The sequence below is a fragment of the Caretta caretta genome, chromosome 6, assembly GCF_965140235.1.
Source record: "Caretta caretta isolate rCarCar2 chromosome 6, rCarCar1.hap1, whole genome shotgun sequence".
In the NCBI taxonomy this organism is placed as follows: domain Eukaryota; kingdom Metazoa; phylum Chordata; order Testudines; family Cheloniidae; genus Caretta; species Caretta caretta.
Window position 1 is genome coordinate 16,757,722 of NC_134211.1, and position 16,219 is coordinate 16,773,940.

Consider the following 16,219-nt stretch of genomic DNA (forward strand, 5'->3'; position numbering starts at 1 on the left):
CTGAAATATAACCAAGGCTGGTGAGAAGAAGAGGTGAGGCTGGCAGGCTGCAGTTACACAGAGACACTCAGGGTGTGGCTTGCATGCTGGCAGGTGGATTGCTAATGGTCCAGGTGGGAGCTACTTCAGCAAGGCAATGTAAGGCTGCTCATAAGTCTGTCTTCTACAATGATATGTCACACGCACACACAGTTTTTAAAATCTTCAGAAAAAAAAATCATCATCATCAGTAGTTCTACCCTTTAAAACAACATTTTGAATGTCAAAGAAATGGGCAAAAATAAAAAAAATAAAAAAAACCCTACTTCCAGAACATTCTGCTGCAGGAGACTGATTCTCAGGGAGAGTGGGGTTTATGGGCATTAGAGGTAATTTATTTCTGCAGATTCTTTGTTTTTAGCCAAAGAAACAAAAAGAGGAGGGGCCATAATATTCGATAAACTCATGCCCTTTCAGACTGAAAATCAATTGATGGAATAGGAGGAACAGTTTATTTTCTCAAAGGGCACCATAGCTGGGTTATGAATAATAGTGGGCTCAGTGGAGATTGAAATGTTGACAGCCTGATGACTTATCTGCCAGACATAAAGGAAAGAAACATTTTAACACATTTTTGAAAAAGGTCTGGGCTCAGAAATCCCCAAGTCTGTCTTTTTAGCCACTGCAGTGCTCAGGGATCTCTGTCTCTCAAGGCTCCTTCTCAGGGTCAAGCTCCCCACGGCTTCTCTCATCTTCTGATCACTTTCTTATGGCTTACGTCCCCTACTGGCTATCACACACACAGACACCGCTGCCATCAAACACATCTCATACCCCCTGCATTTGCAACCAGACTTCAGAAAAACTGCTCAAGCTGGATGGTGAAACTTCTCATCTGCCTTTCCATGTGGCCTATTGTTTCTCCTATTACTATATAAAAGGATATTTAATTGGTCCTCCTATTTAGCCTCAATAAAGGCTGGTTGGCAGACCCACAAGCTTTAACCTATCCTGTGACTGCTGGCAGCCATTAACACCTTCCAGCACAACAACATACTGCCAGTGTTTTAACAGTGTTTCAAGTTCATAGAGAGGCATTTATAACTTTAAATCTAATGATGCCTTTTTGTAGGGAAGTTATTACACTTCCCCATGTATGGAAGGTTTTCTTAGACGGTCAAAAGTGAGTAGATGAAAGAAAATAATATTTGAGGCACCAGCAGCACACAGCAATCCTAAACTGCTCTTCCATGGCCACAGAAGGATTCTCTCTGTATAGAAGCCACTGATGGCAGCCCTACCCATAGTGGTTCCTTCACCATGCCCCCATCCCCACATGCCAGCACAGGGACAGTGGCCAGGAGGATGGGGTGTAGCTGGAGCATCCCTAAACTCTGGCACTCTCCAGCTTCTGGAGGAGACCCTTTGGGACAGAGGCAGCCAGTGAACAATAGAGCACAAACTGCACCTCTCTGCCTAAAGGCCAGGAATCCAAAGTTCAATCCACACCTGTATTTTACAGACATGAAACATGACTGACCATGTCTGGTCAACAACAAATCTACCCTGTATTCTAAACAAACCCAGCTCTGCACCAGAGCTAAGCAGCTTTATGTTAACTTTCCAGATCTTGGTTTCTCACAGTAGAGTTCCTTCAAATGCCATCACCTGCAGTTAAAGTCTTAAAATGCATATAAGAGCCATTTTTTAAAGTGTGAAGTTACGTTACAGCCCTGATGCCACCTACCTCTGCAAGTGAGTTAGGAATTTATCTAAGTTGTGTCTCTATTTGAAATTTTTTTACTAGTTGGAAAGCTTACGTAGTGAACAAAAACAAAACCCCCTCACACACAGATCATCGAGGAATCCATTTTGAAGCACTTGGAGGAAAGGAGGGTGATCAGGAACAGTCAACATGGATTCACCAAGGGAAAGCCATGCATGACCAACCCGATTGCCTTCTCTGATGAGATATCTGGCTCTGTGGATATGGAGAAAGTAGTGGATGTGATATATTTTGACTTTACCAAAGCTTTTGATACGGTCTCCCACAGTATTCTTGCCAGCAAGTTAAAGAATTATGGATGGGATGAATGGACTATAAGGTGGATAGAAAGCTGGCTAGATTGTCGGGCTCAACGGGTTGTTATCAACGGCTCAATGTCTAGTTGGCAGCTGGAATCAAGTGAAGAGATGGTCACACAGCAAAATGGGCTGCCTCCTCTTTCAGGGATCTCAGCCCAACACCAAACTCCCAAGGAGAAACTTGCCACCAGAATAGACTGTAATCCGAGTGCAAGTCAGACAGCAAATTCTCTGGCTGCTTGCACAGCTCCCTCCTTCCCAGGACTGCATATCCACCAAATCTTGCAAAATCCAATAAAACAAACAAAACACGTGTTGCCCCAAGACTAAAATCTTGCTTACGTGCTAAAAAAGAACTGGGAAGACTATAACAGAACCACCTGGTGACAGCTGCCCTTACAACATGTCCAGTGCCTAACACACTGAGACCCTGATCATGGATGGGGCACTTAAACAATACTGTAATACACTAACAATTAAATAACAAAAATCTTGTTTAATTCAGAGTTGCTCGGTGACAGCTTATGCCCTTCTCATACTTCAGAAAACCAGGAAATATAGAGCGAAGGTAAACACCCATACAACCTTAACTCTGCCCCCTGGAGCTGGCAATAGCCACTGGGAATTAAGTGCATGCCCTCTAGATTCATTCACTGTGTTAGGTGTAACTGTATTGAATGGCGGAGGAATAAATTGTAGCATCTTGGAAGAGCTGTGATCGTGATACGAGGAGATGTAGGGATTAGTCTGAGGAGTGTCATCGTAGAGCTGTGACTGTGATATGAGGAGATCTGGGTCTGAGTCTCCTCTGTGTGTATTCTCAAAGAAAAGAGCTGCATGTGAACCATGAGGTTCCAGTCGGCATCATTCCAGTATAGAATTGTGGAGGTTGTGTCAGGAGCAGGGCAGTGGGTGCTATGGCTAGTGTCAGTGGTGAGGTGGGATAGGAGAGCAGTCTGTGGATTTAAGGATGGGTAGGGGAAAGTAAAGGTTTAGGTGTCAACCTGGTGTGCAGGTCTGAAGGGATTGTAAAAGGGTATGAAGTGGCTGTTACATTTTACAGATGTGGCATTCTCTCAGGGGAGTAGGCTCAGTGTTTGAGTGTAGGTCAAGGGCAGGTAGCACCTGTCAATCAAAATGAAAAGGCAGAGTGCAAATGTGTGTGTTATGGGCATTCTAAGACATCACTCAGAGAGGACAGAGTTAAGGTTGTGTGGGCGTTTACCTTAAGTTTTTCTCAGACATTTACAGTTCATTCTCAAATTTCTACTCAAGGTGGGTTTCACACCTCAAAGTTGAAGGCTCAGAGGGGTGGTAATGGCCCATTCATCTCAATGAGATGTTCTCAGCTGAAAGAGAATAACCCATGGAGATGAAGACAGACTGAAAAAATAGCTCTGAGACATGTGAACTGCTTCATTCATTTCTGTGGGTGTTCCCTTCCCCCCTCAGTGCTGGAAAGTTTCTGATGTGTGTCAAGCACACCTGTCTCAGGAGTGTGTTCTTGGTACATCCTCTGAGCATGCCTGTTCTAAGGATCTTCCAGGATCCTGGCTCACATGCAGGGTAGGGAAACGGGCTCAGACACCCCCAACAGGCAAGCCCCCTGGCACCTGCCTCATTTGAGGGGGGAAAGGGATGAGGGTCAGACTTCCATGGATGTGCAGCTGCTCCCAGATCCAAGCATACAGAGGAAAGCGGGGGACAGGGAGCTGGTCTGAACATTAACTATAGCAGAGCTGTCGCTTTAATGTAATAAAAAATACAACTACCCTAAACAAAATGTGGAATTTATTCAGCTAGCACCTGAGGTCCAGTGTCTGCACAGGAAAGAATAAATTGGTGATCGTTCACTTGGTGACAAGAGAAGCTCATGGGAGACACTTTTGGTTGAAACACTGGAACCCAAACAAGACAGCTCCCCACACACACACGACAGTGGCTGATAAGCATCATTTGGACCATCGAACTGCTGGGCCACACACCATGAGTAAAGGACAAGCACGTGGAGGTTCTGCGGAGCAAATCCATGCTATACCTGGTGGTGAACAGTGAGCTGCAGGGAGCCCCATAGCCAGTAAAGTGGGTCTAAAATTGTGGAAGAGTTTCTGTAAAAGGGCCAAATTTGGTAGCTCAATGGCCAGAGTGTTTGGCTTGCAGTCAGAGTTGGTGAAACAAGATCCCCTCATGCAAATATGTTATAATGCAAGCTAAAATATCCCGCTTTGCACAAATTTAAATCTTTGTTTTTAGTCTTGACTTCAAAGCAGTAACGTCAACAAGCCAGCCCTGCAGAAATAAACCTACTGTCGTGTTCTGCTTTTGCCTTAAATTTGACATTGCAAGTAAGTAGGGTGTAGAAAAAAAAGCAGTTTATAAAAAAAAATTCTTTAAATCAGCTTTCATTGAAATCAGAGTAGTATATACATTATATAGGTTTATATTTAAAAAGAAAAATGTATTTAAAATTAAATTTGAAATTAAGACATCCCATGCTAAGGCTTAAATTTGCTATAATCTACATACATCATTTACATTAAATTAAGAAACAAGGTTGAAGCAGTCCGTGTTTGCTGCTGATGTTCTAACAGAAAGTAAAACTACTGAATTTGTGAAAGTTAGTGGCTAAGCATCTGGAAGCCCAGGAAACTCTGTTCTGGCTGGGGCTTGGCTTCAGGCTCCACTCTAGGGAGCCTTGCGAGCCCTCAGAACTGCAATTTGGGCAGGGCTTCAGCTCCTGACTCCCTGCTACAGAGCTGGGAGCCTTGAAGCTCTGGTTCAGTCATTGCCTCCAGGGTTTCTAGCCAACTGACGGGGAGCTGGGAGCTTAGAAGACCTGGGAGCCCTGGGTTCAGCTGGGAGACACAGTGCTTGGTCCCCCAGGCTTAATTTCTTTAACATATTGTTGAAACAAAATGTTTTGATTATTTAAAAAATGGTTCTTTTTTTTTCCATTCCAGGGGAAAACTTCAAAATTCCTACTTTTCATTCTGATTTTTTTTTCAGAATGTGCTGCAAAATGGAAACACTGACTTTCAGCCTGGTCTGTGACTTACTTTCATGGTCTGCTTCAGAGAGTTCAAGGAGCGAGTTATTGTTACAAAACACTGGTACCCTAGCCCAGCACAAAAGGATGAGACGAGCCAGAGTGACATGATAATCACTGACTGACCACAGCTCTCAACACTGGGTTCTAAGTACCACCTCCCCTCCTTGGCACTCACAAAGCTCTGTGGTTTCTCCCACCCGTGACAGATGAAGCAGGAGCAATGAAAACCCAAGTGTCAGTGTTGAGAAACACAAGAAGAAATAAACGTCTGTACAAAGAATTTTTGTATGCCCGCTCCTTAGCCATGAAGAGGCAAAGAGATTCTCTTTCTTCTCTGCCATAGCAATCACTAAGTCACACATCACTGTTAATAACTTTATCAGTCTAGTTGTCTCCTCTCATCTCCAGAGCCCAGCACCTCTCACTGAAAGGAACTGGGCATTCACTTCACAGAGAAGCTCTTCCGCATCCGGGATGGCCGCTGTGGCCATCAGGGATAAAATGACAGCCTCCTTCTCACAATTCTGACTATTCACAAAACAGGAATCACTAGAAAATATCTGATCCTTGACCAATGAGTCTGATTCTAGATCTTTTTGGCTGGTGAAAGATAGTAAAAGCATCCAGGATTGCTACTAGCTAGTATTCACAACATCTGGTTTTGAGGAGGGAATCTATCCCCCAATTTTGAGCATGCAGCACTCTGGCTATACTTAAGAATCCACTGATTGATGCAACTCAACTTAAAATGAACCTCCTGTGCTACTCAATGATCAGATAGAGCCAGGGAGTCTGACAGAGGTCTGCTTCATTCAGTGTAACTGATCAGCATTGCTTAAAGTGAGCCTCTGCAAAACATAACAGCCAGTTCCAACTGGCTCACCACCTGCTATCATCTGGAGGCCTTGCTTGAGACCTAGGCATGGCTAAAAGTATGAACCATAGTAAGAGCGTGGACCAAAGTAGACCATGTCAAAATAGTAACACTAGGTATCAGATAATCAAGTAAACCCATTCCTGGTCTGCGGGGATGGTACAAGAACCCAGAGACCCCTTTGAGATAAGGAGAGAATGACAGGAGAATGGGTGAGAAAGTTTTGTTTGAGCTATCAGGTACAAGGATGGTAACTAAGAACATCTGGAGTGTAATATGCAACTTGTTTGTACCAAGGTATAAAAGGAGAAGTCATAAGAGGGGCAGCTTTGTCTAGGGGACAACATTCTGTTGATTGTCACGGGCATACTTGCGTCAGTATAACTGTAACCACTGAGTCGGGGCTCTGAAACTGCACCTTGTCCATAATGAACCTGACCAAGCTTTCACCAGAGAACCGAGCCCGTGGTCTTTCTTTATGATTAACACTGAGATCTGCTGAACCAGCAAGGTACAAGCTATGCTGGTGCCGTTAACACTGGAGCTCCACAAATGACACGGGAGCAGCACAGACTCACAGCAGCACAGATCATCATCCTCTGGGCTCCCTTTCTAGCAACCTGATTAGCTGGTGCACAGCACTCTACAACTGAGATCTTTAGGAATCTGGTTTGGAGTCTGGCATCTATGATGAGCTGGTTAGTAGGTTCCCAGCTGATGAATGATTTTTCTGAAGAATCTGTCAGAATGAGAACTACTCCCTCTGAGTGCTTGTTGTCACTATGACTTGAGTAAATCAGATGTTTCTTCTTTTGCCTGAAGTACTTCTTATCCACCGATGCCCAGGCTTTCAAGTCTATAGTTTTCCATAACTCTCATGAGCTGCAAGATCTTTGGTGTGTGAAACATTGTTCTCACATTCCAGTAACCAGCTCTGAAAAGTTTTCATGCTGTCAACATCCAACTTTACAGGGCCTTGGCTTCCAGAGACTGGCTTTCATCAGGAGCCTTCCTGAAGCACAAAGGGGAAGCAATGTTCATTTTTATCAGAATGGTAGCCTCGTTCTTTTTCTATAACTGGTGAGGTGTTTTTATGAGACTATGTGTTTAGCCCTGCACTCAACCCTCCACACTTTAACAGGGATTGGGACTGCCAGACACAGGCACAAGATGCAGCAATGCAGAAGTGTATTAGTAACACAAATACGAGTATAGCATAGGTAGACAGCAAATGCCAAGAAGACCGAGACTTAGCTAATGATATTGCACTACTGAGCAACAGCCCTGAAAAGTTAGAAAGTCAGACAACTTGGTGAAAATAGCAGGCAAGCAGGGCTCACAGTTAATTATGCTAAATCAAGCATCCTTGAAACCCAGAGGTCAAGCAGTAACAGCACATTGGAATGCAAAAATATCAGACAAATTCTTCTACTTTCTTATCTCAGCAGCGCCATATTGACCAACCGATACCTAAAGAAGGAAGAGACATTAAGCATAGGAAAGGCATTCACTAAGCTCAGCAATGTATGGAAACCAAAGATATTCAGCACCAGAACAAAACTGAGAATCTTCAATTCGAGCATAATCTTGGTGTTAAGATAAGGCTGCTAGAGCTGGAAAGATACGAAGCTTTGTTCTGAAAACTAGAAGTCTTCAAAAATAAGTGCCTACAAAAGATGGTTGGCATTGGTTGGAAAGATGTCATCACCTACAAAAAGATCTAAGAAATCACCAACGAGCAGCTCATTTCCAACACAATCTGAGGGCACACTGAACATATTTGAGGCATGTACCCCAGATGCCAACACAGACTCCCACATGAAGACATCAAGTGGAAATCAAGTTCTATGAGAAAACAAGGGTGCCCAAGAGAAACCTTGAGCAGAAGCCTTAGCAGAGAGGACAGAATAGTCCATCTCAACACCTTAGAGCAAATGGAAGCAGCAGCAGATGACAGAGGGGAATGGAAGAGACTGGTTTACACCCTGTGTGCCAACAATGGCACGGGAAGGATGTAATCACATAATGTAGTAACTCCAGCAGTGCCTAGGGCTCATCCAGCAACAGGGACCCATTGTGCTAGGAGCTGTACAGAGTAGTAGCTAGTCCCTCCCCTGAAGAGTTTATGATGTAATTAGACAAGACAGACAAAAGGGAGGGGACAGGAACAGAACACACAAGCAGAACGAACAGTGCAATAGTGACCTTTTGTGTGTTATTTTGCTGTGGTGGGAAGGTGGGTGAGTCTTTGCATTTGGGTTTTCCATAATTCTTTGGGTGGGAGTTGCTAGGTGGGGATTAGCTAAATGGAAGGAGATAGGAATGGAGGGGGACAAAGAAGGGAGGGGAGAAGGAAGGAAAGAGGAGAGCATGGAAAGAGGCTGAGATGCACTGACTGTGAGGGGAGGGGAAAGGACAGGGTGGCAACAAACAGCCAGTCAGCACAAGGAAGAGAATGTCGAGTGACAACTTGTAGCGGGCGGTCGGATGACATCAGTGTTCATTGGTCTCTGCTGAGGCTGCTTCTCTGTCTGCTCCTGCTCGCTGGGAGTCATCTCTGGTCCTGGGCTTGGTTCTGGAGTTTCATGGACTATTAAGACGATAGCATTAAACTGGCATCAGAAGCTGACTGGCAGCCAATGGAGGGATTGGAGCACTGACCTGATGTGGTCATAGTGGCATAAATCACAGAAGAGGTGGAGAGTTCTCTTCTATCAGCTGGAACATATGCAGCATTCGATTGAGTGTTAGGTGCAGTGAATTACAGTGATCTAGTCTGGAGATGAGAAGAAGATTGAAATATTTGGCTAAGTCCTTGTCTGGACGGAAAGTGTGAAGTTTCTGAGTAAACTGGTAATTCTTATTCAAACTCTGTCACAGGTTGTACCTCTACGTAACTCCTGTGAGGTGAGTGTGGGCGCCTCTCTCATCCCTAAGGTCCCTTTCTGGCTGGAGGTGTCACTATGGTGCTGGTTTGGAGTGCAGGATGCTGTCTCCTGGCGGTCAGTCTTTGGGAGGCGTCTTTTCCTCCTTTAAGGCAAGGCCACAGTCCGAGACAGAAAAAAGCAAAGAAAATAATCTTGCACCCAAAAACCAGTCTGGGCTCACCCCGCTTTTCCTCATAAGTTAATAGGTAACTAGTCTCTGAGAAGGGGGCTGGGTTCCTAACACCCTGAGTGTCTGAGAGATCCAGGCTGAGCACCTGGACACTAATGAAAAGCGAAGCAGAGTAAAGATGGTTCCTCTGCCTCTCCAGAGGGCTCAGGCAGCACAGTCTCTTCTGCAGGTTTCCTGTGGAGCAGGGGAGTGCTAGTGTCAAGGTTCCTCCCCCACTCTGAACTCTAGGGTACAGATGTGGGGACCTGCATGAAAAACCTCCTAAGTTTATCTTTACCAGCTTAGGTCAAAACTTCCCCAAGGTACAAAATATTCCACCCGTTGTCCTTGGACTGGCCGCAACCACCACCAAACTAATACTGGTTACTGGGGAAGAGCTGTTTGGACGCGTCCTTCCCCCCAAAATACTTCCCAAAACCTTGCACCCCACTTCCTGGACAAGGTTTGGTAAAAAGGCTCACCAATTTGCCAAGGTGACTACAGACCCAGACCCTTGGATCTTAAGAACAATGAACAATCCTCCCAACACTTGCATCCCCCCCTTTCCTGGGAAATGTTGGATAAAAAGCCTCACCAATTTGCACAGGTGACCACAGACCCAAACCCTTGGATCTGAGAACAATGAAAAAGCATTCAGTTTTCTTACAAAAAGACTTTTAATAAAAATAGAAGTAAAGAAATCCCCCCTGTAAAATCAGGATGGTAGATATCTTACAGGGTAATTAGATTCAAAAACATAGAGAACCCCTCTAGGCAAAACCTTAAGTTACAAAAAAGATACACAGACAGAAATAGTTATTCTATTCAGCACAATTCTTTTCTCAGCCATTTAAAGAAATCATAATCTAACACATACCTAGCTAGATTACTTACTAAAAGTTCTAAGACTCCATTCCTGGTCTATTCCCAGCAGAAACCAGCATATAGACAAACACACAGACCCTTTGTTTCTCTCCCTCCTCCCAGCTTTTGAAAATATCTTGTCTCCTCATTGGTCATTTTGGTCAGGTGCCAGCGAGGTTACCTTTAGCTTCTTAACCCTTTACAGGTGAGAGGAGCTTTCCCCTGGCCAGGAGGGATTTCAAAGGGGTTTACCCTTCCCTTTATATTTATGACAGCTAGTTTTGCTTCCCTCTGAAGGTCAGCATGCACTGGGCTTGGATCCTCCCTTTAAAGGAGCCACCCTTCTCAAGGTGCAATAGGTGTCACAGGTGTGCCACGTTGGGGCTGAATGATCCCAAAGGAGCTCTTTAATCCCTTCCTGACTAGGGTGGGAATCTGTCCCAGCATATTTCCCACCCCTCAAGATGGAATTCAGGATCCCCCAATCCAATCCAATTTCCCCACCAGTCCCAGTCAGGGCTAACTCAGCCCTCTGGAGCCCCAGGGTAAAGCAAGCTTGTTGAAGAGGTAGAGGTAGAGCACTCTCAGTGAAGAAGGGACCTTTGGAGATTGTAGCTGCAAAGCTGAAATAAGTTTCCACTGAGCATCAGCACTGAGATTTTTCAAATGCTTATAACTTTGAAAATTGGGGCAGATTTTCATAAGAACAGAAATAGGCACACCCCTGGCACAAATGCTTCCCCCTGCCAAATTTCAAGTTCCTGCTCTAAAGCATGGGGATGACAGAGTTTCTCACTGAAAAGTTCACCAGAATTACTTGGGGTAAACAGTGTGTTTCCCTAGCTATGGATGAAAATGGATGAACCATTCAGGCTGAAATTTCACAAAAATATCCAGCTTGAAGGAGACACTCAGCATGGAAAATTTAAGTCAATATGGTTAAGGTTAGCAAAGTTATAAGCAACAGAAAACAGGATCTACTGATGGAAGTGTCCGGCTATCATAACAGGAGATAGCACTTCCAGCTTCACTTCAAATATATGTACTCTACAAAGCAAAACATAGCTTTTGACATTCGCAAATATAAAACCGATCGAAGGCACGAACATTCCATTGTATATTCTAGTACACATTGGATAGTGCATTCGTAGCTCTTGTAATGTAGTATTTAAAAGAAGAGAAAGATACACTATGATAGAAGAAGAAAAGATAAAAAGCTGTCTGGTGAATTCTAGTCCTGGGTGACATTTTCAGTGCTTTCTAACTTGTCAGTAACCATGCTGTGCAATCTTGGATGCATATTTTTTAAGCACAACTTCTGTGTGAGGTGAACGTTCTGCGACATTAATTGTTTCCCAGGAGTGTATGTATGCCTCCTTTTCATATTGTACTGCTTTGTCCCTTATTAATAAACTAAGTTAAGCTGGGTTATTTGGTCTCTTAAATACTTTTAATATTGAACCGCAAGTGTTGCCAAGCAATTGGCTAGACCTCAGTGAATAGTGTTAGGCTGACACAAGTCACTCTCCCTGTGGGGGAGATAAGTACCACATTCAGGTGGCAGCAGTTCCTTTTTTAAGCAACAGTGGCTGATGTGAGCCCCTTTCTCTGATGCTCCACCAAGTCAATTGGTTTCCCATTCCCTTCCAGACTAAATTCAAAGTCCTCATGCTAATTGTCAAGGCCCTAAATAGGTTATGATCTAACGTGTACACTAGAGAACTCCACATTGCAACTTGCATCAGTGTGACTGAACTGGAAGCTGCCATGACGCAGTGCATCCACACTAGCCATTCTATCTTTGGGGCACACAATGCACTGTTCCCTAGAGTGCACTCTGTAAATGTTGCAGGGCCTGTGGGTTGTTGCATCTACCCTGCATTTCCTCACGCTGCTTCCTGGAGCAGCTGCATAATGTCTATGGCTTATAGTGTCTGTGTGCACGTAGTCACTCTTTGCTCTGCTGCATTGCCAGCTTTAAATGGTTGTGTCCTGCACAAAGATCTGCATATGTGCTGTGAGCAGCAACACCCTGCATTTGCAGATGCCATGACAGAAGATCAGCAGCTCCTACTGCCACTCCTCCCACCCCTATACAGGTTCTGGGCCTGGAGGCCCAGAGTGGATCATGAAAGAGCACCAGCAGCTTTGGGTGTCTGTGCTCATGGTGGTGAGGAGGTGGATTTTTTTCTTTTAATTCATTTCTTCAGTCATGTTTGTTAGTTTTTTAGACAGAGTTTGCTTGTTAGTTTAAATTTTATTATTTTTTTCAGTTGTTTTGTTTAGTAGCTAAACTCAGTTTCTCTCTATCCCGTTTTCCTATAGGAGCTAGAGATGTGAGTGCTCTGGGCCCAAAGGAAGGATATTCCTGGGGGTCCTCCATGCAGCCCAGAGAATGCTCACTGAAGTTCTTCCCCACCTGCTATAGTGGAGTCCCTTGGGGCTGGAAGGATGGGAGCATTCAGTGGGTGATTGTTGGGGACACTGGGGCATGGCCACTAGGTAACTCGAGGGGATGGAAGACCACGAGTGTCGATGAAGCCCCCTCGCACTAGGCCCAGGTGTCCTTGCCCGCCCCTCCCGCCTGGAGGCACTCGCAGCAGCTCTGCGTACTAGGCCCAAGTGTCCTTGGCCCCCCCGCCTGGAGGCACACACAGCAGTTATGCTGAGGATCTGCAACAATATGCTGCAGAGTCAGACTGCCTGAAACTAAGCAAGGCCAAACAGGGCAGATATGGAAGAACAATGCTGAATAAAGCAGCTTTATGTATAGTTTAACAAATGATACAGAGAATCAGGGAACTAGCTGGGAACTGGATTGGCTGGCTATATGGATACTTGGGGCAGCTTGCTATTGGATAAGTATGCTGGGAAAAAGGATGTATAAAAGCCTGTGTAACTTCCTGCTCTGGGTACAGGATTTGAGATTCAAATCTCCCTGTACCTATTTGAAGCTTCAAATAAACTTTTCTGCTTCTCCACCCCGTTGTGATTATTGGGTGTAGCACACCAGGTAACGAACCACTCAAGCTGTTGTTCAGCCTCACTGGGTGCCGGCAACATGATGGAGAACCATAGAAAAGAGGATTTAGTTGGGGTGGGGGAGTGCAGAGGGTAGGGTTCATCCTGGTGTTAATTTGTTAATTAATTACCCTGCTCTGTGTTCTCTTTAGCACATCTCAGGAGTGTGGAAATTGCTGTGGATGCTGTCAACAGGCAGCCATTGTGCATTGTGGGATGTTTGTGTTCATGCACATAAACCAGAGGTTAGTCAGCACTGCCATGGTGTAGCATTTTATGTTTTTGCACAAGAATTCCCAATGCACCAGTCACTTTTTTTTACATTGACTCGTGTGTTCTCTCATTGGGACTCCCTTGGGACTGTCACTTGATGTGCTGAGATACCGCTGAGCCTAAGCCTTCTGCCCACATGGGCACCCCTTAACTCTGTCTTCCTTAGCTAGACCCTCCAGGCTTCCTCCAGCACAGATGAAGAGATAGGGGCCACGCCCCTCTACAGAATGCAGACCCTGAGTTCAGCTCAGCTCTGGGCAGACTCAGTTAATGGGATTTGCCTTAGCACCCCAGTGCACAGCCTTTCTGGGAGCCTGAACCCCAGATAAATTCATCTTACACTTATAAAGTTTATACAATATAAGTTAGAGTCATAGAATCATAGACTTTAAGGTCAGAAGGGACCATAATGATCATCTAGTCTGACCTCCTGCACAGTGCAGGCCGTAGAATCGCACCCTCCCGCTCCTGGAATAAACCCCTAACCTATGTCTGAGCTACTGAAGTCCTCAAATCATGGTTTAAAGTGCAGAGAATCCTCTAGCAAGTGACCCGTGCCCCATGCTGCAGAGGAAGGCAAAAAAACCCAGGGCCTCTGCCAATCTGCCCTGGAGGAAAATTCCTTCCTGACCCCAAATATGGCCATCATAAGTTCATATTATTTGCCCTCTTTCTCAAAGAGAGATATGCACAGACTGTTTCCCCACCACCACCTCACAGGTAACAATTGCTTACACTGGGTTTATTAATAAACAAAAGTGATTTTATTAAGTATAAAATTTAGGATTTAAGTGATCATAAGAGGTAACAGACAGAACAAAGTAAGTTACTAAGCAAAATAAAACAAACACGCTAGGCTAAGCTTAATACACTACAAAACTGGTTACAGGTAATATCTCATCCTCAAAGGTGTTCCAATAAGCTTCTTTCACAGACTAGATTCATTTCTAGTCCGGGTCCAATCCTTCCCCCTGTTCAGTCTCTGTTAGTTCCAGCAGACCTCTTGGGTGGTAAGGAGGGGTTTCCTCATGACTGGCCTCATATAGCTTTTGCAGAAGGTGGGAATCCTTAGTCCTCTTGTTTAAACGTTTTTTATGCCTCATGGAAAAATATAGAATCCAAGATGGATTCCAGCATCAGGTGACACAGACACATGTCTTCACAGGGACCCTCATCACCCCTCCTCCTCATAGGCATTCCACAGACTTACAGGAAAACAAATCCATTCAAAGCAAATTGTTTCTTGCTTAAGAGTCATCAAGTTCTTGAAGTACCATTAATAGCCCTCCATAAGCATAATTACATTAGTAACATATTTCTAACTTCAGACATAGAAATGATACTTGCATACAAATAGGATGAACACTTTCAGTAGATTATAACCTCTCCAATGATATCCTACATGACTTATTTTGCATAAAGCATAGTCCAGTTATGTCATATTCATATTCATAAGCATATTTCCATAAAGAATATGGAGTGCAACGTAACAACGTGTTTGAAGTTCTAATCCTCTAACATGGTATTTTTTGTTAATTGTGTCTTTGTAAATCTGAGAGGGGCCAGACCAAGCAGAGACCAACAAGCCATCCCTCGGCTGCTCTGGGGCTGGCATACAGCAGGGATATGAGTGGCACAGCTTGCTGAAAAACGGAAACAATTCTTGTTGGAATATTTCGCTTAACAAGTCATCCATTTTTTAACCAAAATTATGAATTTTTGCAACTAACTCCAGTGAGTGGCTTTGCAGGTGACAGAATCAGTTCATAGAGTTTCAGGCCACAAGAGACCATTAGCCCGTCTAGTCTGCCCTCCGGCACATCACAGGCCCTTACATTTCCCCTAAAGTCCCCTGTGTTGAGCCCAGTGATTCTGAGTTATCAAAGCGCTAGTGGAAGGATGGGCAGGGGCAATGTGGAACTGCACTGGGAGAAGACTCATTGCACGACTGCAGCTGCTTTGCCAGTGCTTGTGCTGAAACAGTGCAGAGGGACGTGGTCGTGGAAAGTACGTCATTGTATTTCCTCTGAGTGGGTTAAACACCAAAGGTGATGTACGCACATTTCTGTGCGTCTCTGAAGAGCTGTGCTGTTGCTTCCAAGGCCAACAGCCTGTAGCAGACAGTCTCAACAGTGCTCCACAGGGTCAATCTCACTGGAGATGCCCAGGTTCAGATTCTTGGGCATTGGAGAAGAGTGTTATCAAAAGCCAGAACTCAGCTGCAGAAGGCCTTCTGAGAGGGGATCAGAGGGAGCCCTGGCCTGGCCATGGTCCGAGCAAAATGCTAGATCACCTATGTAAAGCCTTTGCCAGGAAGAACACCAGGGTCAGCATGAGGTGGAGTTGGTGTAATAAGAGGAAAGACAAAGAATAAGGGAAAATAACATTGGGTTTTTGTGACACAGAGAACCTTTGCCAAAGGGTCCTCTGCTCTTTGCAAACAGCTCTCACCTCAGAACGGAAAAACTCAATACACCAAACACGTCTTATAGGATATTTATTCATCAAGTATAATGTGTAATGTATCTACAAAAAGCTGTGCTGTCTACCCTTGCCACATCCCAGAACATTCAATGGAAAAGCATCAAAGACCATGGCAAATGATCAAAACCACTTGGAGGTGAAAAGGAACATCACAGCAGGGCGGGGATTTCCCTGTTATGAATATAGCAAATGATGGTTTTCAGGAAAACAGAGTGTAGGAAAAGACACACTGTATTTAGTAAAGAAAGCCTTGCAGAGTTCAGGGACCTGTCCTGAATATTTGGATCCTGGTTCTTATAAAACCAGCTAGTTCTATAACTGACTGAATTTTGTGGGAAAAACCTAGTTCATTAGATAGGAAAGGTAACTACTGGCAAAGGTAAACCCAGGTTTACACTTTAGGATCTTGTTTTGCATTACAACCAGTTGTTCCCATCACCTTCTCTCTTTCTTGGATAAATCTTTATTCTTTCTTAAATAAACCTACTTTTGTT

General features: G+C 44.4%; 1 protein-coding gene across 1 annotated transcript in view; it reads right to left on the reverse strand.

Moving 5' to 3' along the window:
• Positions 1 to 16,219, reverse strand: part of LOC125638524 (NACHT, LRR and PYD domains-containing protein 12) — a 200,602-nt gene that overhangs the window by 126,955 nt on the left and 57,428 nt on the right. The window lies entirely within an intron of this gene.